Source organism: Castor canadensis, chromosome 13 (assembly GCF_047511655.1).
Source record: "Castor canadensis chromosome 13, mCasCan1.hap1v2, whole genome shotgun sequence".
In the NCBI taxonomy this organism is placed as follows: Eukaryota; Metazoa; Chordata; class Mammalia; order Rodentia; family Castoridae; genus Castor; species Castor canadensis.
Window position 1 is genome coordinate 77,983,732 of NC_133398.1, and position 23,740 is coordinate 78,007,471.

A 23,740-nucleotide genomic window follows, 5' to 3' on the forward strand; every position below is an offset into this window, starting at 1 on the left:
GAGGTGACACAAAGCAAACTGGCAAGGGGGAACCTCACATTTTTAGAAAGTTTTTTATTATTGTTGAACTGGAGGTAATATGTGACATTTATAAAAGTTCTTACAATATGTCATAGTTGAATTCATCCCCTCTTCTCTCCACCCCCTCCTCCCCCACAAATGTAATCAGCAATACATCCCAGACAATTGATTTTAAATTAGAGACACCTACCCATTAAGTCCCGTCTGGACTGTATTCCCAGTGAGCTCATATTATGGGTTGTTTTCAATGTGGTTTTAATGAGCATTTGTTTATTACAAAATTGGTCTATCTCCAATATATATTGGCATTTTGTTTTTCTATTAACTCACTGAATTCCCCTTCCTCTCCTAACTCATCTCCTTCAAAGATACAATAATCCATAAACATATAATAGGTGCAGAAGCTCTTCTAAGGCAAGTACATATCTCTTGATTTGCATTCTCCATACATCTCTGCTATCTTTTTACAGCTCCATGGACTGGAAACTCTCAGAAATCTGTAGACCCATCAAGAACACTAGCCACTAAGATTCTAAAATCTCAGTGCACAGTGACTACCATCTTCTACTTTAATCTCTTTGGTAATTTTATATATTAGGATGGTCATATATTCTTTTCAGATCTAGCTTTAAGGCACTTAGAGCCTGAAATACCAAGTAATTCCAAATGTTCAATGTGTGTGATGTCCTAGTTTACAAACTGTCTTTAATTTCCATGCTGTCTCAGAAACACCAGAAGTATTCATTGAAAGTGTTACCAGACCCAGTTCCACTGCTCGCTACATGACTGGCCAGTTAAGCCCAGAGACAAGGTGTTGAGACAAGTAAGGCAACATTACTCAAAAATCTGGCTCAACAAGAAGTTGAAAGACTCCCATCACAAAATCCATCTTTCCAGGAAGTTGATTTAAGAGTAGTTTATATGGGCAATTAATGGGTGTTCCCAGACTGGAAACCTGCCTTCTCGTAGGGGTAAGCCAGGTGATGAACGTCTGACTCTAAGGCCTAGTCTTGGGTGCTTCTCAGTTGTGCAGATCTGAAAAATAAAGATCATTATTTCCTCAGGCTATTCTTGTCACTAATTAGTCTGCCCATTTGCAGTTATCCCACAAAGGACAGGCCTAACTGCCCTGAGGTCCTGCTGTTGATTGCCACAGTCTTGGTAATGGAAGAAAATCTATCTCACCTGATTATTGTGAAAGACAAGGGTCACATGAGGTTAAAAGCCTCATGGCAAGGGATCTGGTCTCAATATTCAGCTTCAAATACAGAATCCCAGGCCCTAGCCAGATCATTTGTCCAAGGGTGGGTCCTAAGAGTCAATTTCTTTCGCAGGCTTCTATCAGTTGAAAAGTTTGTCTACAAAAGTCTTCTGGCCACAAATACACCTAGGCCCAGGGCAAGCCATGAAATTTACATTTTAGAAGTTCATTAGTAAGCTGGTGTGGACTGACTCATACCAACAAATGTTCCCTGAACACGGACTGGGCATCAGAAAAACAAAGATGAATATGATATTGTGCAGTCTGCATAGAACTTGTGTTTGCAGAAGGATGAACAATTGAAAATGAATGGCAGGGCTGGAGGAGTGGCTCAAGTGGTAAAACACCTGCCTAGCAAGTGGGAGACCCTGAGTTCAAATCCCAGTACTGCCCCCCACACTGCAAAAAAAATGCTGAATGGCACCACTGGTGATACTCATCAACTTAATTTGCTTATTTTCTCCTCTGTTGCCCCCTCATCCCTTTCTCCCTCCTCCCATCTTTTGCTCCTGTTTTCCTCTCTTTTTACCTTGACTTTCTAACTGATTAAGTCTTCTAGTGAGCTCTGTGTCCATCATAAATTTTGATTCCTGGTCTAAAATAGTCCGAAGATAATTGCTCCAACATTTAAAGTCAAATGAAATGACATCAAAGTGGAGGTGAACAACTGATATTTCAGCTGGGAAGAAGGGGCATAACATCTTTCTTTAGAAGTATGTGATTATTTAATGAGTCCCATAAAGGAGATAGTTTCTAATATAAGCATTCTACTCTGGAAGAAAATTGCTGCAAGCTTGTATTTAGATTTTGGTTTTGATTTCATTTCCTTTATTTGAATGGGGTAGAGGAGAGTTATTGGAGTTATTGGAGGTTTTATAAGTAATATTTCTCAGCCTTTCTGGACAGTACAGGGGGAAAAAAAGAAAGAAACAGCTCAATTTCTCTGCACCAAGAAGAAGAAAGAGCACCATGAGAAACCTTTTTCCCAACTCATCATGATTTATTTTTACCTCTGGTTTATGGTTCTCACTTTGGGTCATCACTTTCTTCCTTTCAGAAGCATGAAGAAAACAAAATAAATGCACTGACATCTGAAAGTTGTAGTGTAAACTGATAAGCTTAGAGGCTTTGCACACATGGGGAAAGTGTAAAAGTATGTGTTTTATTAAAGAATCAGAGAAAAGGCATTGTTATTAAATGAGCTCTCCCATTCATTCCTGTGCAACTTTCTGTTTTCAAACCTTCCTGTTCAAACCCAAAATGCTGAGTTTGATTTCCACCCATTTACCCCTTTAAACTGCTGTAAATCACATTTCCCTTTTGAAAGGAAGCCTTCTATTTCTTTCGCCCTTAGAACTTAAGCCACTCCACCAGGCCTTCTTTGTGATGTGTCTCATGAACTATTTGCCAAGCTGGCTTTGAACTTCAATCCTCCTGATCTCTGCCTCCTGAGTAGCTAGGATTATAGGAGTGAGTGGCCAGCACCCAGCAATGGTACCCTTTCTTGTTGTTGTTGTTTTGTTTGTTTTTAATGGTCATGGTCTTATTTTTGAAGGCTTTTTAGCAATATGGATTTCAAGGCATATTCTTTTTCATCACAGTTCCAGTCCTAGAACTTCATATTTCAAAAATATACCACAATCGGACTAGAGGTGCGGTTCTAGTGGTAAAGAGCCTGTCTTGCAGGTATGAAGCCCTGAGTTCAAACTCCAGTCCCTCCAAAAAAAAAAAAAGAGCAGTTGTTTTGGACTAGCGAAGTGGTTCAAGTGGTAGAGCACCCTGAGTTCAAACCCCAGTCCCACCAAAATATACATATATATATATACATATATATATAATATATACAAATAAATATATAACATGTGTAAGAATATATGCTGTAGGGCGGGGGGTGTGGATCAAGTAGTAGAGCATCTGTCTAACAAGCACAAAGCCCTGAGTACATACCCCAGTACCACCAAAAAAAAAAAAAAAAAAAAAAAAAATATATATATATATATATATATATATATATATATGTTGTAGCACTCTTTAATGAAGAAAACTTGCTAATAGTCCAAATGGTCATCAGTTGTTTTTCAGTAAATAAAGTGTGTTGTGTTCATACCATGAAACACCATGCAGCTTTTAAAAGGATAAATTAATCTAAGTGGGAAAAAACAACTATTATAAATAAATCTGATTCTGGGGTTTTGTTTTGCATTTGTTTCAGTGCTGTGGATCAGACTCAGGCCTCACACATGCTAGGCAAGTGTTCTACCACTGAGCTAGTATTTCCCTTCTTTAAGATTTATATACATAAGTTAGAATATTTACAGGGAAGTTCAATTAGAATACATACTAAAATGAACTGTTAAGAAAGAAAAACATACTAAAAATTTAGTTGGGACTGTCTGAAATTCAAATTTAACTGGGCATTCCAAAACACAAGACTGACACATGGCCTACACTGACTGATACCTTCAGGTGGCTGTGGGTAGTCTTTGTAAGCTTGTGTTAGAAGCTGTGACAACTAGTGTACCTAGCCTACGTTCCTTTAGAACTTAACTGCTCCTTCACATTCAACTTTGCATGATTCTTAAAGGACTTGCCTCCCTTTAAATGATATTAAAATTGGCTAAGTTCCTATAACAAAGTGTAGGCAAGCTGATAGGTGCCATTGCCTTCAGTTTCTTTGTAACAGAGTTGAAACTGTAAGGACCGCAAAGTCTCCCTATTCAAGTACCACATCACTTTGCCATGGGACTTTGCAACAGCTTTCCCATGCAAAGGCAGAGTCTCTACTCCACTCCCTTAAATCAGAGTTGGATTTGTGGCCAATAAATGTGGCAAAAGTGACATGGTTTAAGTCTCTGAGCCTAAGCCTCAAGTGGCCACTACAGCTTCAGCCTTCTCCCCACTGTACCACTGCCCCTAAGACCACAGTCCTGGGATGAAAATCCATTTGAAGAAACCAGAAAACCCTCAGAACGTCAGAGCCAACTCTCTGAATTATGAGAAATTAAAAACAAAACTTATTTTAGGGGATAGGTTTTCTTTTTTTTTTTTTTGGTGTTGGGATCGAACCAAGCTTATTTTAAACCCCTAAATTTGGGGGTTATTTGTTGTAAGATGTTTTATTTTTAAAAAAATGATGCCAGGTACCACAACAGTAACAGAAAATTGCTGTTTTCTGGGGTTTTGTTTTTTTTACTTTTTCACTTTTTTTGTTGTTGTTGTTTTGGTTTGGTTTGGTTTGGTTTTTTTGTTGTTTTAATGGAGTGTGCTAGATGTCTCTATAATTTTGTTCAGATGACTGCAGAACCTGGAAAAGCTGTTGCTGCTATTGATGCATAAGATACTGCTATCATTGGTCTTTTTATATAAATATAAATATATATATATATACATATATATATATTTTGAATTTTTGGAAACTTTAGCTGTGCTGTCAACTTTGGAAAAAAGTATCCCGGTTTACTGTGTTGAGTTGGCATTGTACAGAAATTAATAGCCATATTGGTCTAGAAACGTTAAACTTAATTTTTTTTTCCATTTGTACAGGGGTAACGCACTGTATTAAATACGTAAGGTCTTATCTACGTGGGTTTGATTACAGAAACTAATAAAGTATTCTCTAAATAAAAAAAAAAAGATGTTTTATTTTTTCATTGCTTGAAAGGAAACACTATCCAACTTAGCATATTTTCCGTAGAAGGCAAGCCACAGTGGTTCATGGAACAAGTACTCTAATAGCTTAAGGCATTAGTCTTTTCTTAGTCTTTTCCATTTCAGGTAAGAAAACAGAGAGAAAAATCTTAACATAATTCAAATGTTCATGCCTGACATTTCCCTAGCATTGTCTTTTTTTTCCTTTTTTCCTTTTTAACTTTTTATTTTGAAATGTATATATAGTATCACACAAAGTTGTCTAGATCATGTAGAGTCTATTATACTGAGAATCTAAAGATATTTAAAATTTTATATGTTTTAATTTTTTTTCAGGGAGGGGGAATGATGGGATTGACTCCAGGGCCTTGTACATGCTGAGCATGTGATCTACCACTGAGCTGCACCTCCAGCCCCCTAAATTTTAGATATTTTAAATTTAAATATTTCAAATATTCCTCCTGAAATATTCCTTACATTATCATGGCATGTCAAGTATAATGGAGGAAAGAAATTCACACTTGTTTGGCACCCACTGTGTGCTAGGCACTCAGTTAAAGGCTTTATTTTTATATAAAACATCATTAACTTCCATTTTATAAGATAACTAAGGTTCAGAAAAGTCAAATTCTTGGTCACAGTAACAGGATAAATAAGTGACAGAACTGGAATTCCAAAGACATTCTGTCTGACTCCAAGGCCCATGGTGTTCCCATCATATCAGAATTCCTATCCAAAAGAAATCTGAGGTTTTATTTTGTTTTTATTTAATTCTTTAAAACTCTACTTCAGTGAAAGTATTTGCAAACCTTGGGCAAACCAATTTTCTGTACAACAATCTCTACACAGCATAAGAACTTGTGCTTGCAGTGTTATTGAAATCTTTAGATTTTACCCTTATCTAAACAAATTGTATGTGATTTACTTGAAAGTGAAGGCATCCAAGCATTTCTGTAAGATCCCTGAAGGCATATAATCTAACTTCTTAAAGAGAAAGTCATTATGTGAAATACTAAGTTTGGAATTGCCACAATTCAACCATAACATTTATTTATCCATCTTGACTCTAGTGAAATAGACAGTTTTACAGACACAGGAACAAGATATTGTCATAAAGGGCTTCATAGCCTCATGACCCAGAAGATCATATTTTACTCCCCTCTAAAAAATCCCCACATAATGCAAATTTGCATACCAAGATATTTATATCAAAATAATATAACATAATAAATTAACTTAACGTCTACCATTAAGGAAGTAAATAAGTAAATTATTAAAAGAGAAATCATGTAACTGTTAAACAAATACAAACTATGAAGATTTTTGCAAAGTGAACCAGGTGCCTGAAATTGTATACATCATACACACACAGCTATATCAAAATCCGTATGGAAAGAATTACAAAGAAATGTTTCCTTGATTCCATTTCTTGCAAGTATTCTGTAATGTGATCTTATTCTCTTTTTTTTAATTTTAAAAAATTAATTAGTAAATAAAATCAGACATATTTTAGGATTATTATCAGAAATAGCTGAAATTCCCATAGTATACTTTTTCTGATCATTTTTCTACCTGATTTATAAACTGTACTTCCCTCATTGTCCAGACCCTTTGAGGAAAAAGTTTAACATAAATGTTATTGTTTTTATGTTTTATGTCTCATGTGTTGCATTGAAGAGCATTGTGCTACTTAGCTATGTGGTTTGGGATAATTTTATTTTAGCTATGGCCTTTTAACCCAATACATAATGATGCCAAGTATTTCTTTGTCAAGGAAATGCATGTGCTGCTATTGCAGATCAAGACAAAGAGTCACAGCATGTCATAGTGAGGAATGTAAATGTCTCCCTAAGGCCTCTGTGCTAAATGATGCTTGACTACCAGGAGGTGGTAGAATCCTTAAGAGGTGGGGCTTCCTGGGAAGAAGTTAGATCCTGGTGATGTGCCTTTCAAAGGGATATTACCCATCAGCTTCTTTGAAACTTCTAAAACTGTGAGCCCAACTAACACACAACATAAATATGCAGGTAACTTTAGGTGAATTTGAAGACGAAGTCTAAGTAGCATGGTAATGTAGGAAGTTTCCCATTGACATATATCACAGTGGTAACACAAAGACTCAGACCATATGTCTGCACATATTTGAAGGCTTGATGTTTCTATCAAGACCACTATACACCTAAGCCAAAAAAAAAATTGTATTTTCCTCTCCTAACTTCCCATATACATACCACTTTGAAAGTACAAGTGATTAGATCAGAGTGATTGTTATATCCATTGCCTCAAGCATTTACCATTGTACTGAGAACATTCAAAATTCTCTCAAGTAGCTATTTTGAAAGATACAATTAATTGTTATCAACCAAGTGATCATTTTTATGTACAATTTATTTTGTCATTATAAACACCTTGAAATAACTCAAGACTTTCCTTCATAAAGCTCAGAATTTATATTTCTATTGTATGAAACATAAAATCCCTGTACAGATGGGAGAAGGAAAAATAATTTTAATTTCATAAGTAAAGGAAATCAGAGCTGGGTACAGTGGTGCATATTTGTAATCCCAGCATTTGGGAGGCTAAGGCAGGAGGATCAAGAGTATGAGGCTAACCTGGTCTACATAACAAACTCTGTCTCAAAAGAAAGAAAGGAAAAAAGTTACATCTTATTGCAGAGAATTATCAACAAGTGTGATAAAAAAAATGGACAATTTATTTGTGTTACCTCCCAGAAGTGACATCCCAGGTAATAATGCCCTTTTCAGGTAAATGTGTGGAACTTGAGCTCATCATGCTAGGTGAAGTAAGTCACTTAGGTCTCATGTTTTCCCTCATATGTGGAAGCTAGACCATGGGAAGGCCAGACAGGAAAAGAGAATGGTAATGAGTGAATGATACTGAAATACATCACATCTATATATGAAGATAGTATGACAAAATACACTGAAAGCTGTTATTTAATAGTGGAGCAAGGCAATAAAGAAAGAGTGAGTAATTGCAGGGGGTCTGATTGAAGTACGAAATATACATGTGTGACATACCATGGCCAAACCTTATTTAACAATAAATATACACTTTAAAAAATGGAAATGGAAAAGTATCTGTGTCATGATCACTGAGCCAAATTCAAGATCAGGACCACAGCCATTATTTCAGGATGACACTACTCAGAGGTAACAAGATCCTTTTCTTTTTTGGGGCGGGAGGGGCAACACTGCAGTTTGAACTCAGGGCCTCACGTTTGTTAGACAGGTGCTCTTACTACTTGAGTCACTCTGCCAGCCCTTTTTTGTAATAGATTATTTTGGAATAGGATCTCTTGAACTATTTGCCAGGGGTTGGCTTCAAACCATAATCCTCCTGATCTCTGCCTCCTGAGTAGCTAGGATTATAGGCTTGAGCCACCAGCACTGGGCTGGTATCTGAATACTTGTGCCTCTCTCTCCTGTGGGGAACCAAGACCAGTATCAGTTCCTTCTCTGTGTAGATATCCCTTCTGAGTTCAGTTCTAAACCATGTGTGTGTCCACAGCACTCAGAAACCTCCCACACATGCTGCTGCACCTAGGCACTGCCCCACCTACACATACACACATACACACTTCTTAAAAGAGCTCATTGCTCCACCATCCACCCCCTCTCCTTAAAAACAATACAGGGAATGGCTTTCAAAGTGGCAAGCACCTCCCTCATTCCAGAAGCACTCTGATTTTTTTTTATAACAAAAGCAATACATTCTTGTTGGAGAGAATTGCAAGAAATCTGAAAAGTACAAGAGAAAAGGAGAAGGCGGAAGAGAGAGGAAGAGAAAGTGAGAGGAGAGAGAGAGAGAGAGAGAGAGAGAGAGAGATGAATCATTGGACGTTCCATACCTTAGAGTAATAATCGCCATTATTCTGGCGAGTTTCTTTCTTAAACCTCTCTTCAGTACATGTTTACTTAGTTCTCATCAGTTTCCTGTCATCTCCTTTATAGATAATTAAGTAGGGAAATATTTACATTAAGAAAGTTTTGTTTGTTTGTTTGGGTTTTTTTAGTACTTGGGATTGAACCCAGAGCCTCACACTTGTTGGGCAGTTGCTCTACCACTTAAGCCATAACCCCAACCCTTTGGTTTTTATTTTGTTTTGAGGCAGGGTCTCTATAACTTTGCCTGTGCTGGTCCCAAACCGCAAACTCCCAATCTTCCTGTCTCTGCCTCCTGAGTAGCTGGGATTACAAACGAGTACTCCCACACTCAACTAAGATTTTATTTTGTAAAGGGTTTTTTTTTTCCATTGTATGCAGTGGAATGCTATATATTAATGTTATTAAGATAGAAGTCTATCTGACATAGCACAGAGATCCCAGAGTCCTTCCCTTATCTTTCAATAACCACTTCTTCTTTGCCAACCCCACCACTGCCCCTCAAATATAAATATTGCTATGCATAGAAATTAGTTACCTTATGCGCAACCTAGGTATGGAGATAGACCAGGGAACCCATAACCTAGGTACCATTCTTTCCATCAGAAAATCTGTTCTGAGTTCCAAACGACTTATTTACAAACTAGCTTACAGGAAAAAAAAAAAACTTATTTCTAGGAGAGAGATTGCCTATGATTAGATAAATGATACAAAAGAACAGGAACAAACATTTATGAAACATTTGTGACAAGAGATGAGCAAAGCAGGGTGGTCAATTTACATAGGATTTTGTCGGATGCCTAAGAATCTGAAGACCAAGGAAACAGGACAATTCTTCAAAGTGACTTCTCTCTGAGTCTCGATTTTGTCCAGTTTTTTTTTTCCTCATTCCTCTTCTTTATCTATTGAACTCATTGATCAAAACTGGGCTCCGTGTAAAACTGGGGACATCTGAAAAAGGTCTGTAGATGGTTCAAATGTTGGTTTGATATTTTTAGTATTTCACCATAGCGATGTAGGATGTTACCAATAGAGAAAGCTGGGAGAGAGGCCCACAGGACCTCCCTTTGTACTATTTTTGTTAGTTCCTGTATGTCTATAGTTATTTCAAAAGAAAAAGAAAAAAGTCAGCTCCAGGACTTTCTGCAGCACAGTCTTGTCTAATGATCAGAGCCACATCATTTTCAGATGCTTTGACTTCCTGACCTTGCATACAGTCTCCACACTCCTCATGTTCTCCAATTTTCTATACCACGCCATTAGCATGTATGCATGTATGTGTGTATAACATACGTGTTTTGCATAGCCTCAGACACAGAGCACCATATAATATTGCTTTCTAGCTGCATCAGAGCATATCTTGATTTTCCCAAGATGGTAAGTGTTATGCTTTCCATTTCTTTCCTTCATACCCCAGAACACTGAGCACTGCTGACTCTGTGGTAAGTAATCAACAAATACTGCTCAAGTGACCAAAAGAGTAAGAAATAGTAAATGAAAACAAAAAGTAGTTAAAACACTTGACCAAGTTGTTATTTAAAAAAATAAATGAATAAAACATAATATAATTTGGTGCTCAGAAAATATTTACTAGCCCAGGATTATAGTTTAAAGGTGGTGGAAGCCTCTTTAATCCTAGTTATTACCATGATCAGGCTGTTATCAACAGAGAAGGACAAAGGTTAGTCACCAATGTGTTGTTTTAACATTTGCCATAAACTATCTCCAAGAGTTCATTGAGAGATATGCTGAAAAAGCACTTTGGTAGCCCTAGAATCCACCCTTCCCTCAGTAATCTTGTCTGAATCAAAAAGTGAGCAAATTTGTTTAAGCTGAAAACTACGATGGGGAAAAAAAAGGATAAGGTAAGTTTTAAACTTTATGAGGAATGTGTACCTTCAAAATCTATCTGAATGGAATCTCTGCCTTGAAACATCTACTGACTGTTTTCTTAGACAGGTGCCTGCTCATTCAAACTGCCATTCACAGGTTAAAGAATTTGATTATAAATTAGAATTAGGCACTAACTTTGTAACTTTGATCCAGTTTCACCCTATGTGATACAGAATAACCTACAAAATAAAATATTTAGTGAAAGGGGCAAAAAGCAAAAGATGTACATGGTATTCTAATTCTAGCAATTATGATTATAAAATCAGGTAGAATTTTATACACATATATACTCTTAATAGTTTACCATGTAGAAATATTATGGGTGATACTTCTATTATTTATGAATGTTTTCATCTTTTTATTTCGAAACTAAATAGAGATATAGAAAAATCTTATAAGATAAATTGTCTTCGTGAACACCTAATAGGCCAAGAAATAAACTGTTGCAAACCCTCAGAAGCTCCTCCGTGTGTTACATCCTATGCATAGTGTTTCAAAAGTAGCCACTACCTTGGCTTTGATAGTAGTCATTTCCTCTTACTCTCCTTGTATTGTTTTTGGTAGTACTAGGGTTTGAACTCAGGGCCTCACATTTGCTAGGAAGTTGCTCTCACTACTTGAGTAATTTTCAAGATAGGGTCTCACTTCAAACTGTGATCCTCCTGATTTCTGCCTCCTAAATAGCTAGGATTACAGGCATGAGCCATCAGCACCCAGCCTCCCCTATTTCTTTATGATTTTCTTAACCAAACATAAATCCCTCGCTTTCGTAGGAAGGGATTGAAATCTCTCCTTTGTATCTCTTTTATTGTGTAGGTTCTCCTTTCATTTCTTTCCTTTCTCACACTTTTTTTTTGTTGTATCACCCAGGCCATTTGACCTATGGAGATTTTGCTCATTGCACATTTTGGGGTATAGTCAAAATGTTCCTTTTACTTCTCTGCCTCTATATTGACAGCTGCATCCAGATATTTCTTGAAAGTTCTTCCCACCCCCATTGTCTCCTTGTACTACCCCAGCCAACTAAGAAAGAGTAGGAGGTGGCAGCAGGCAGGCTAGGCTGCAGATGTGGGACCCAGAGAGGGCTTAGTGAGGGGTTTCCAAGCTCAGAGTCTCCTCCCTGTGGCATTCTGTTTGTCCCTCACTCTGGACAGGGTAAGTAGAGGGAGCTGTACAACACTGGAAGCCTTAGAGCCCAGATTTCCCTAAGTCTAAGGGACATCACAGCAAGTCACCGTTAGTCATGATTTAAACTGATCTGCATTTATATAATTTTTTTAAAAATTATTTCCAAATAAAGTTGAAATATACAGTGTCATTTCCCAGAGATATGGGGAAAAATCAGGTTCTGAGAATAGCCATATGTCACTATTCTGGGAGGAGAACAGGACACTTTGGTGCATCTGGGAGCTGCCTCAGGCATTTCATCTGCCAGACCAGCAATCAGATATCCTTCCTTTCTAACAGGCTGGCCCAAGATGCCCAATATTACTGGGGTCCCAGAAACATAGCCGGATGATGAATGAATGAGATCCAGCAGTGGGGAGTGATCCTTGTTAGGAGAAGTATGGGGAGGGTCACAGAGTCAATGACTTCTCTGTAGTCAGGACACACAGTGCCATGGCCTAGGCCACAGGCAAGAGCACAGTTCTTAGCAATAAAGGAAGGACAGAAGAGGTCAGAAAGTCAGTAGGGAACACTAGCAGGTTCTGGAAACCAATGACAGGGAGGATTGTTCCCAGAACCCAGACAGCTGGAGAAGGGAAGAGGTGAGCTAGATTTGGGTACAAGCTGAGAGATGAACAAACCCAGAGGTGGAGGCTGAACAGTGCCCCATAGCAAGACAGGGGAAGTAGCCTGCCAAGAGTTATTTCCAGTCCTTGTGACCTCTTCAAATTCTCTGCTTGCACTGAGGGCACAAGGTTGTAGGGTGGAATAGTGTAAGAATGTAAGGAGAGAAGACAAGACCCCATTACGCCAAAACAGGCAGGGACAGGAGGTGGCCCCAGTCTGTCTGGATGCCAGGGAGCACAGTTGTGTCAGAATTAGCAGATGGTCAGTGAGGATGAACCCCACATCCAAGGGTCCTCACAGTCCACGTCCCTCCAGCACCAAAAGGTGCTTCAGGACAGCCTGGCCACTGCTCAGCTGAATTCCTGTGGTCAGGCCTAGGATCAGTTTCAGGTCTGACAGCTACCACTCCCCTACCTTGCCAACGCTGTCACTCCAAACCCTCACCTTACAAAGTTGAGGATCCCTCCTCAAGCTTCTAGAGGAACTACCACCAGTCGATCACACCACAGTCTGTGATTATGGGTGATATCTCCCCACTGGTTTGATTGAGGGTTTCCTAGAGCCAACGTGTCACTTAGTTTGCTGTTTATATTGCTTGATGTTTTTGGAACTTCCCGGATCTGTGGTTTGGAATTTATCACTAATTTTTATAAGTTCACTTTAATACATATAAGTGCTTCAAAGGTTTCTCATATTCTTTTTCCTCTTCTTCTGGTATTCCTATTACATGAATTTACATATTTTGTAAATATCCTGTCATTCTTTAATATATTGTTCCATCTTTTGGATTCTTTTCTCCCTTTGATTTTCAGTTTTAGAAGTTACTCCTTTTATTTATTTATTTATTTATTTATTTATTTATTTATTCATTTTGGTGGCAGTACTGGGGTTTGAGCACAGGGCCTCAATATTGCTAAGCAGGCACTCCAGCACTTGAGCCATGATCCAAGTCATTTTTGTTTTAATTATTTTTTTAAATAGGGTCTTTTGTTTATGCTTAGACCAGCCTGGGAATAAACAACTCCCATGTAGCTGGGATGACAGGCACTTGCCCCGTGCCCAGTTTTCTGTTGGCTGAGATGGGATCTGGAGAACTTTTTGCCCCTCTGGCCTCAAACTATGATCCTCCTAATCTCTACTCACAAGTAACTAGCATTGCAGACATAAGATACTGGTGCTCAGCTTCTATTGGCATTTATTCTGAGAAAAGTTGTTGCCTTTTGGTTTGTTAGGTCTTTTTATGGTGGTGTCAGGAATAATGACTTCCAGTCTCCTTGCCTGTCATCTCAGACACTGAAGGTCAACATAGTTTTGTTGTAAATGTTATTTTCTGGTTGTTTTGCCTTCTATTCATATGTGGGGATTTGGGGAAAAACAAACACAAAAAATCAAAATCAGAAAGAATTTTTTAATAAAAAAGTGAAAGGTACTTAAGTGGCATAAAGTAATTCAGTATTACATGCATTCATTTCCTTCGTTTGAAAGTCTTATAAGCAGTTAATTGTAATAAAAAGACAAGAATTCCTTTAGAAAAATGAAGAAAGATTTACAAACAAGCAATTTACAGAAGAAGTGGAAAGATTAAGATTTTCAAACTTGCTGGGTGTCAGTGGTTTACATCTGTATTCCTAGAAACTCAGGAGGCAGAGATCATGAAGATCACAGTTCGAAGCCAGCCTGGGCAATTAGTTCACAACGCTCTATCTCGAAAAAACTCATCACACACAGAAAAAAGACTGAAGGAGTGGCTCAAGTGCAGGCCTTGAGTTCAAACCCCAGTACCACAAAAATAAAGATTTTCAAACTTATTGGGAAACAATGGCACCAATTAAAACAACAATACAATATCCCTTTTAAATCAGACCATCAAAGATTAGGAACCTGGTGACTCTGAGTGTTAATTAGGACTAAGTGTTAAACTGGTGACTCTAAGCACTGTGTACACTGGTCAGAGTGTGCATCTGTTCATGAACTATTGCTTTCTACCAGGCAGCCAGGAAATATGGCACTTCTTAATCAAATGAGATAGACATATACACTGTGGTCCAGCAGCGCCATTCTCAGATACATACATCCCATATACATTCTCACACCAGATAGATGAGGGAATAATGTGAGGATGTTCAGCATAGCTTGTGTTTCAGGGAGCTGGAGGCAATATTGGTCCCATTACTAAAAGCATAAATAGGTAAAATGTGACAATTAGAAAGAAGAAATCTATTCCACAGCCATAGGTATAAGCCTTAAAAACCTTACTGCTTAGCGGAAAAAAAATAGAAACAGGTATGATCCATATTATATTACCACATTTGTAAGTAATTGTTTAAACATATGCTCAAAAGTACAAGTGCTATATTTTGACTCTTGACTGTTCCCTCAAAGGCCCATGTGTTAAAGACTTGGTCCCTAGAGTGGTGCTATTGGGAACTGGTGGAATCTTTACAAGGTGGGGTGAGAGATCCTTAGCTCATGGGAAACATAAACTTGCAGTGACTGTGGGATCATCGTCTCTTCCTCTTCGTCTGTGAGATGAACAGTTTTGTCCTACCACAAATCCTGCAATGTTGTGCTGTATTGTCAGAGGTCCAAAGCAATCAGGCCAACTGATCACAGACTGGAACTTCCAAAACTGGGAGTCAAAATAAACATTTTTTCTTTATAAGTTGATTGTCTCCATATTTTGTTATAGTGACAGAAAACTGACTAACACAACAGGTTTTACAAAAACACATATACACAGAGGCTCTATGTTACCCACACTGGAATGACTGCTGCAGGAGAAGAGGAGAATGAGAACAGGGCACAGGGATAAAAGGGAGTACAACAAATGAACTTATGAATTCATAAACACAAGAGGGGGATTTGCACAGATCAATGATGACAAAATGCTCTAAACAGAGAAGTCGATTAACTCCTTATCTGAGTACCCGCTTTTAACTTATGATAAATTTGAATATCTTTCCTCAAAACTTAAAACCTGAGCTTTTTGAAAATACCTGTAAGCACAAACTATTCTTTTCCCCGTCGTATTAGCATCTTTTCCAACTTCCTCTCTTAGCACTTTCATTTCAACCTCATGTTTTTATTCATCTGACTCAATCATTTCCTTGTTCAATAAGTACTTAAGTATTCTCAAATATTAAGTGTACACAAGTATTAAGGATTGAAGTAAACGTCTGATGATCCCTGTTTCCTGGAACCTACAATGTGATGGCTGATACAAAGCATCATCCCATGAAATATTCAAATACACTGAGGTGACACTAATTCTCAATATAAGAGCAAGAAAGAAGATCAAGGTCATGGCTGATGGAATTCACACAAAGATACAGGCAAGGAGCAGTGTGGATGGGAAAAGCCTATCAGAAGGCTACAGTTGCTTTGGATCTTACATAATGAGTGACACAGATTAAAGAGAGGGGAGTGGGCATCCCAAGGAAGGGACATGTCTTTTTAAAGGGCCGAGGTGGAAGAAAGCCCCATTCTGATGCGTAAAACTAGAGGTGGGAGCCAAGTAAAGGAGTGAGATTTAAGCAGCAGGAAACAAAGTGCAGAGGACTAGAAGGTTTTCCCCTGCAGCCTTGGTTTTTATCTTATAGGAAGCTTCTGGGGGTGTCTGAGTCAGAAACTGAGTAAATTTTCTACATCAGTTCTCACACTGAATCTCCCACTCAGCACTGCTGAGGCTCCCGGTCTTCTTTCTTCCCAGCCTAGGACAAGTCCAAGTGGGTCAACTGAACTACTAGACAATCCGTTCCTCTGTGCAGGCCTCCTCCGGTCCAGCCTTCCACCTTTCATTCTTCCACCTCTACAGCTGCACAACCCAACTTCATTGAGTGGAAGCTCAGGTCATGTTCATTTCCCTGCATGCTTTGCTTGCCTCTACCACATTCACTGATTTGTTTCTTTATTCATCAAATACTTTATGATTCCCTCCTGCCTGCTGGGCACCCTGCCAGGGACTGAGCCCATCATGACAAGCAAAACCAAATTCTGCCCTTATGTAGTCTAGAAACACAGAGAGAAGTTGTATTTTAGTGCCCTGTTTCTCACTGTAGTTTGTTTGTTTGTTTTGTTTTTGTTTTTTTTTTGGGGGGGGACTGGGGTTGGAACTCAGGACTTCACAGCACTCTTTACCACATGAGCCATGCCTCCAGTTCACTCTGCTCTGGTTATTTTGGAAACGGGATCTCAAGAACTATTTTCCCAGGTTGGCCTCAAAACTTGATCCTCCCAATCTCAGTCTCTTAAGTAGCTAGGATTACAGGTGTGAGCCACTATCACCCAGCTTAGTGTAGAATTTATTACACTGTATCACAATTGTTTTCTTTTATCTTCTTAGTCAACTATGAGCTCATAGTGACCAGCATATCATAAATGCTCAATAAATATTTACTGACTAAATGAAAATGTGCATTCTTGGGAGAATCCTACACACGTGCTCATAATAATTATCAGTCCAAGATTAATAAGGTAATCTCTTACTTCCTCAGAACAGTGGATCATATAAAAAATATGAATTCTCACTGGGCTTGGTGGTACTTACATCTGATCCCAGCACGCAAGAGGCTGAGGCAGTAAGATTGAGAGTTCAAGGCCAGCCTGGGCTACATTGTGAGACTCTGACTCTCAAAAAAAAAAAACGGTAAACTGTCAAAGGTTAACAAATTTGCTGTGATAAGCTAGACAGTAAACATTTTAGTCTCTATATGTCAGATAGGATCTCCTGCAGCCACTTGACTGAGCCATTATAGTACAAAAGCATCCATAGAGGATAGGCAAGCAAACATGTCTGTGGTCCAAGAACACTGTATTTACAGAAACAGGAGAAGGTTGGATGTGACCCATGGCCTCTTTCCCACCCATGCTCTGGGTGATGCTACTTCTGTCCATTCTTCAGGACAGACTTTGCGCCCTCTCCATACCCTGTTCTTCAGTCAGGGAAACCTATTTGCTCCAGCCAACACTGGGTTTGCTTTTAAACTCATCTCTGCTGTGACATTGCAGAGTTGTGGACGAGCTTATCACTTGGAGCCCAACAGATGTGTTTTACTCATTAGTTGGCTTTACAGCAAGTTACTTGGCTCTCTTGAGCCTCCACTTCCTCACTGTCAATGGAGCATTCGTTCATTTGTTTGTTTCTTGGCAGAACTGGAGTTTGAACCCAGGGCTTTGTACCTGCTAGGCAGCTACACCCAAACCTTTTGTGCTTTAGTTATTTTTTCGGATAATGCCTCATGCTCTCATGTCTTGGACTGTGATAACTCCTATCTCCCCCTCTCACATAGCTGGGATTAAAGTTGACATGGGGTTCTCCATAAGTTCTAGGCTAGCCTTGAACTGCAATCCTCTGAACCTCTGCCTTCTGAACAGCTGGAATTACAGTTGTGCACCATTATGCCTGGCAAGTATTTTTCCTACTATGAAGATTAAACTAGATACTCATATGTAGCGAGAGCTGAATATGATGCCTAGAACACAATAGACCTTACCTATTCCTGTTCTCTCTCTCTCTTTTTTTTTTTGGTACTGGGGTTTGAACTCAGGGCCTACACCTTCAGCCACTCCACCAGCCCTTTTTTGGAAAGAGTATTTTTCAAGATAGGTTCTCAATAACTATTTTGCCCAGCTAGCCTCAAACCACCATTCTCCTGATCTCTGCCTCCTGAGTAGCTAGGATTACAGGCGTAAGCAACTGCTGCCTGACTCTCTTTTCCTCCTTTAAATCAAATCAGCAGAAACAGTATTTATCGAAAATCTACTCTGCCAAGGCACAGCTTCAAGTGTCTTTACAACTGTTGCTTACTCAAGTTTGAATCTATTTGTCTTAGGGAAAATAGAAAAGAAGAAAATGAAATTATCATCTGCCTGTGGGTTTGACATTAGTATTTAACCACCAGGTGTATGCTCCTGATACAAAAAGTTATGGCAACACCCTGATTTTTATATGGGGGTCCAGCTCTCCCCGACTCAGTCCACTCAGCCTAATTAAGGCCCACCCTTTGGCCCTGGAGGCTCATAAAGCCAGTGCATTGACTCTTCGGCCATCGTGAGCGTTGAGCAGAGTTCACTGATGCTGAGTGTCCTGATTTCCTCTTCTAGAGTCTCTCTATGTCTATGTATCCCAGGCTGGCCTCAAACTTGTAATCCTCCTTCCTCAGCCTCCTGAGTGCTGGAATTACAGGTATGTACCACCACACTCAGCTTATGAATAAGATTTTATACAAATGACTTGGAAATATCTATCCACTAAGAGAAATGCAGAGGTTTTTTTTTTTTTTTTAAGAAAATGAATAAATAACCAGTAGCTATTTGCAGGAAGTCTTCTGTGTGCCTGGTCTATGCTAGGCTTCAAGGAATAAAAAACTCAGTTTCTATGGAAATAAAGCATTATCACGATTTCAGCAAGAAAAGAGTCTGCCAGGCGTTATGGTACACACCTGTAATTCCAGTAGTTGGGAGATGGAAGCAGGAGGATCACAAGTTCAAGGCCATCTTGTGCTACATAACAGGTTCAAGGCTAGCCTGGGCTACATATCAAGATAAGAAAAAAAACAGGAGTCAATATGTTTCTAATGGAAGTCCTTCTGTTATACTCAAATATCATTTTGCTTTTCAGGGAAGGAAATAATTAAAATATTGATATAGAGTTCAAATATAAAACTGTCATGACTATTTCAAATAGATTTCAGGAAAAAGGAAACAATCATCTAGTCAAATGATTAGAACCAGAATTATTTGACATCTGAAACCTGCCTCCAGATGTCCCATATGGATTCCAGCTTGGCTATTTCCAATAATCAAAATGATTTATGTCTTTTTGTTCAGATGAAATTGCCTTCAGTCCATTTGCTGAATTTTCCAACATTACAACAATGAGAATGACATTTCAATCATAGTTCAATTAAGAAAGCATGCTGCTTCATTAAGAAAAACATTTTCTCAAGAAACTGAAACAATTTTGTCATATATGCCTCACTGTGTGTTTTGATTTCTTAGGGTTGTGTACATGTGTGTGATGTGTGTGTATGTGTGTGTGTGTGTTGCTAGGGATCAAACCTAGGGCTTCACACATGCTAGGTGAGCACTCTACCTCTGAGCCACAACCCCAGCAATTTCTTGGTTTTGACTTATGATCACTTCGACACAATGATCCACGTAAATAGATTTAGACATGTAACTCTAGTTGGTAGATTATGCCTTGAGTACTTTGTGATGTATAAAATCTTGTAAGAGAAAATAAACACAAGAACAGCAAAAATGTTCATTCACTTACCCTCTTCGTGGCAATAGCCAGTGTAAACTTGACTCAATCTTTGGACATTGAATATTATCTTGAAGTTTCCATCCACCACACAATCAGATAAACCCCAGCTTGCAGGAGAAAGTAATGGAAAGAGAGCTGTAAAAAGAATTGCCCCACAAATTTCCATGTCTTTGAAATGGAAGGGAGAAATTGTAATGTGCACTGAGTAGAAAGTTTTTAACTGTATTTAAACCAGAGGGGGTGATTTCACTCTTAGCAGGAACTTGTGACTAAGATTGCCTGGTAAGGAAATGATTAACACCCCTGTTGATATCTATTAGGGCTTTCCAGAAGCAGAAGACTGGCTGAGGGAACCTTTTCAATTCTGGGAATGTGTGTTGTAAATTCCCTGCCCTACTGAGTCAGTGTTTAGTGGCCCAATTCAAAGTAAGTGCTAGGCCATTCTATTTAGGACCTAACAAGTTAGATTTTTAACAAGTTATTATTCTTAAAGGATGTAGTTTTATTTTGCATTTCTGTTCTGCACATTACAAGATGTATTATCACTTTGACCTTTTTTCTTCAAGATTCCAAAGGTTTATAAGTAACATTGTCTGGATCTCTGTGTTCCCGCAGCCCCTTTTGTCTTCCCAGTTCTGCTCATTTCTAAAATCCAAGTGTCCTTTTGAACTATCAGTTCTTACTCTTTGGAAGACTGGGGGCAGAGAAAAATGGGGGAGACCTAAGTAATTGTCGCACATTCTACAAGGCACTCAAAAGCCATCAAAGGATTGTTAGGTTTTTTTTCACTTGGTTTGTTAACATGAATCCTTACAAATGCTTCTACAAGGAGAAAGGAAATACACTCACCCAGATAAAAGAAATTGCAGAAATTTTGAAGGGCTGTCTATGCAGTATCTTATGAACAGGAGCCTGACATGTTACTGCAAGTTCCTGGCTTCTGTTGGGTCCTGCATCCCATGGAGTTTCACTCCACCAACAGGGCGAAGTGGATTGTGCTTTTCCTGCCACATGTCCAACATGAGCACAAACTGGATATCAAATAGAGTGCTACATAACCTAAGAGCCAGTTTTCTGTTGTATTTATTATGTCATAAACTCACTTTCCTGATAGCTCTCAAATTGCTCGTGTAAGAGTAGAACGATGACTCAGAGCTTTCTTATCATCCTTCCTGTCAAGTTAGTTCTAAGAATTCAAATGTATCTTCCTCTCCCATTCCACCCTTCACCACCAAGGAAGCCAAGTTTTAACTATTTCAGTGCTATTAAATCATTCTAAATAAAATCATCTTGTTCCTATCTCTTCATCCACACATGACTTTCTTCTCAAAACAAGTGTTCTGAGAGCTTCATATGCTCTATGCAGTGCCTAACATGGTGGGTACTTTACAGTCATATCTACTACTCCTTCATTTCCTTTTGCCCAACTATCATGATTAGCTAAGAAGTTGGAGAAAAATCACACTTACACACACACACATACAAGCTGGAAATCATCCTCCTTGTCATTATGACAGTATAGCAGAGAACACTGTAAACACTGAATAATCATTTGTTACAATTGTTCAGTTGTCCAAAAGGTTGGTGTCTACAAACACATGAAAACAACCCAGAAATAAAGTCTCCCAGAATTGGAGTTCTTCCTTTCATATTAAGGGGATCAAGGATTTATAAATACCCTAACACTGTATGCAGGATATACAATTACGTGAATTTTTCTGGAGAAACCACTGTTAGTGTTAATAAGATCCTTAACTGGGTGGGGGGAGGGGAGCAGGGAGCAGGGGGAAGAAGATGGCTCAAACAACATGTACATATATGAATAAATGTATAAACAATTAACAAGAAAATTTTTTAAAGATCCTAACTGACACACACAAAAGGACAATCCACTGCTCCAGAGAAGTATTAAAATATATATAGTCTCAGGCCAGGCATGGTGGTATATCCTATAATCCCCTCTCTTCAAGAGGTAGAAGTAGAAGAATCCCTGTCCAAGGCTGGCCCAGGCAAAAATACAAGACCCTATCTAAAAAATAAACTAAAGCAAAAAGTGCCAGAGACATGGCTTAAGTGGTAGAGCACTTGCCTAGCAAGCATGAGGCCCTCAGTTCAAAACTACCACCACCGTGTGTGTGTGTGTGTGTGTGTGTGTGTGTGTGTGTGTGTGTGTGTGTTTGTGTGTGTGTGTGTGTGTGTGTGTGTGTGTGTGTGTGAGATATTTTTTCCTGGGGTAAACTTGGGATGTAGACTCTAACATGGGATTGAAACTGAAACTGTCAGGGAAAGATTATGTCATCCCCATAAAACAATAAAGCTTTTTTTATTGCAAACATTAATGCTGACAGTCATCAAAGCCAAATGCACACACAGACATCATCGTGTAGGTTCAACTGAATCAGGTCAGCTCATGACAGTCATACAAAGCAACTAGGTACAAATGAGAGGAAAATGTAACTGCCTGAAACCTGTGTTACTTTCACATAGTCAGATCAAATCTCTCTCCATGCTTTAACTTTTTTTATCAACTGTAGTAGCCCTAATGCCAAAGTGTTACCTGAGGTGATGTCATCCTCTAGACAGGTGAGGTGCTGGAAGAGAGCAGAGAAGTCCCAAAGAAATGAGCTCTCCTGAAATGGCATTTAGGGAGAGAAAAGGAACATTGTCTGGGATCACATGGAGCAAGGAGCACAGGAAACCCATGTTATGGTTTGAACCTTAATTGTCCTCTAAGAGCCCATGTATTGAAAGCTTGGTCCCCAGCTGATGGTGCTACTGGGAGGTAGTGGAAACTTTAAGAGGTAAGTCCAACTTGGAGGAAGAAAGGCCATTCAGGGTGTAATTTTGATAGTTTTATTAGGATCCTAGCCTCTACTCTCACTCTCTCTTTCTCTCTCTCTCTCTCTCTCTCTCTCTCTCTCTCTCCTTTCTCGACATCATGAAGTGAGCAGCTTTGCTCTACCACACACTCCTCACATGATGCTCTGCCTTGCCATAGGCCCAAAGTTATGGGGCAAAACAACCATGAACTGAAATCCTGAGCCAAAATTAATCCTTTCTCTTTTTAAGTTAGTTATGTAAGGTATTTTTTTTGCAGCCATGGAAAGATAGCACAACCCAGATGGGTAGTAGAGGCCTGTGGTTGGCAGACTAAACTCAAGAATGTCTCCAACTAGAAGAACAAATGCTATTCTATGTCCCACTGAAGCAACAGGAGCTTAATTCCTTTTCCTGCTGTATTAATAACCTTTCTTCCATTTTAAAAAGCACTGTTATCAAGCTGGGTTTGGTGGCGTTTGTCTGTACTCTTAGTAGTCAGGAGGTCAAGGCAGGAGGCTGACAAATTCAAGGCCAGCATGGGTTATGTGGTGAGACCTTGTCTCAAAAAAAAAAAAAATCAGTGCTTCATTTCTGTACAGCAGAATTACCCTTTTGAGGACACAGTTCAACAAGGTGTGATAAGCATACACAATTGTGTAACCCACCAGTGACCATATCAAGATTTTGAAGTTCCTGTCATTTATCTTCTGACTCTACATATTATATTGTTTTGTCATGATGTTGTGTTACTTTTTAAAGCTATTATAAAAGCATGATTTAATGTAAATGGGTTCTTCGCATAAATATATTATTCTCTTTAAAAAAAAAAAAAAAAAGAATGTCTCCAACTAGAAGAACAAATGCTACTCTATGTCCCACTGAAGCAACAGGAGCTTGCAGATCATTGTGGAGCTGCGTGTCTGAAGAGGATCCAGAGTATTCTTTCTCCTATTTTCTTCCTCTCTTAAAAAAAGACCCCAATAGGTTTATAAACTTTCAACTTGATTGTGAACCTGATTGAATTGAGATGCACATAGGAGGTTAGTAAAGTACACCCCTACGTGTGTCTGTGAGAGCATTTCTATAAAGGTGGAAAGACTCACCCTGAATGTGGATGGCACCATTTCATTG

General features: G+C 38.8%; 1 long non-coding RNA gene across 4 annotated transcripts; it reads right to left on the reverse strand.

Annotated features, from left to right (window-relative positions):
* Positions 1-922: 922 nt before the first annotated feature.
* Positions 923-21,005, reverse strand: LOC109700850 (uncharacterized). 4 transcript variants are annotated; one of them, XR_012440647.1, is made up of 3 exons: positions 20,639-21,005; positions 19,799-19,924; positions 923-1,056 (listed from the first exon to the last, which is right to left on the reverse strand). It is a non-coding gene; the product is annotated as an uncharacterized lncRNA (long non-coding RNA). The 4 variants fall into 4 exon arrangements; XR_012440646.1 differs by lacking the exon at positions 20,639-21,005 and adding an exon at positions 18,963-19,052 and having other exon boundaries at positions 19,799-19,979; XR_012440648.1 differs by lacking the exons at positions 923-1,056; positions 20,639-21,005 and adding exons at positions 13,968-15,151; positions 18,963-19,052 and having other exon boundaries at positions 19,799-19,979.
* Positions 21,006-23,740: the final 2,735 nt, after the last annotated feature.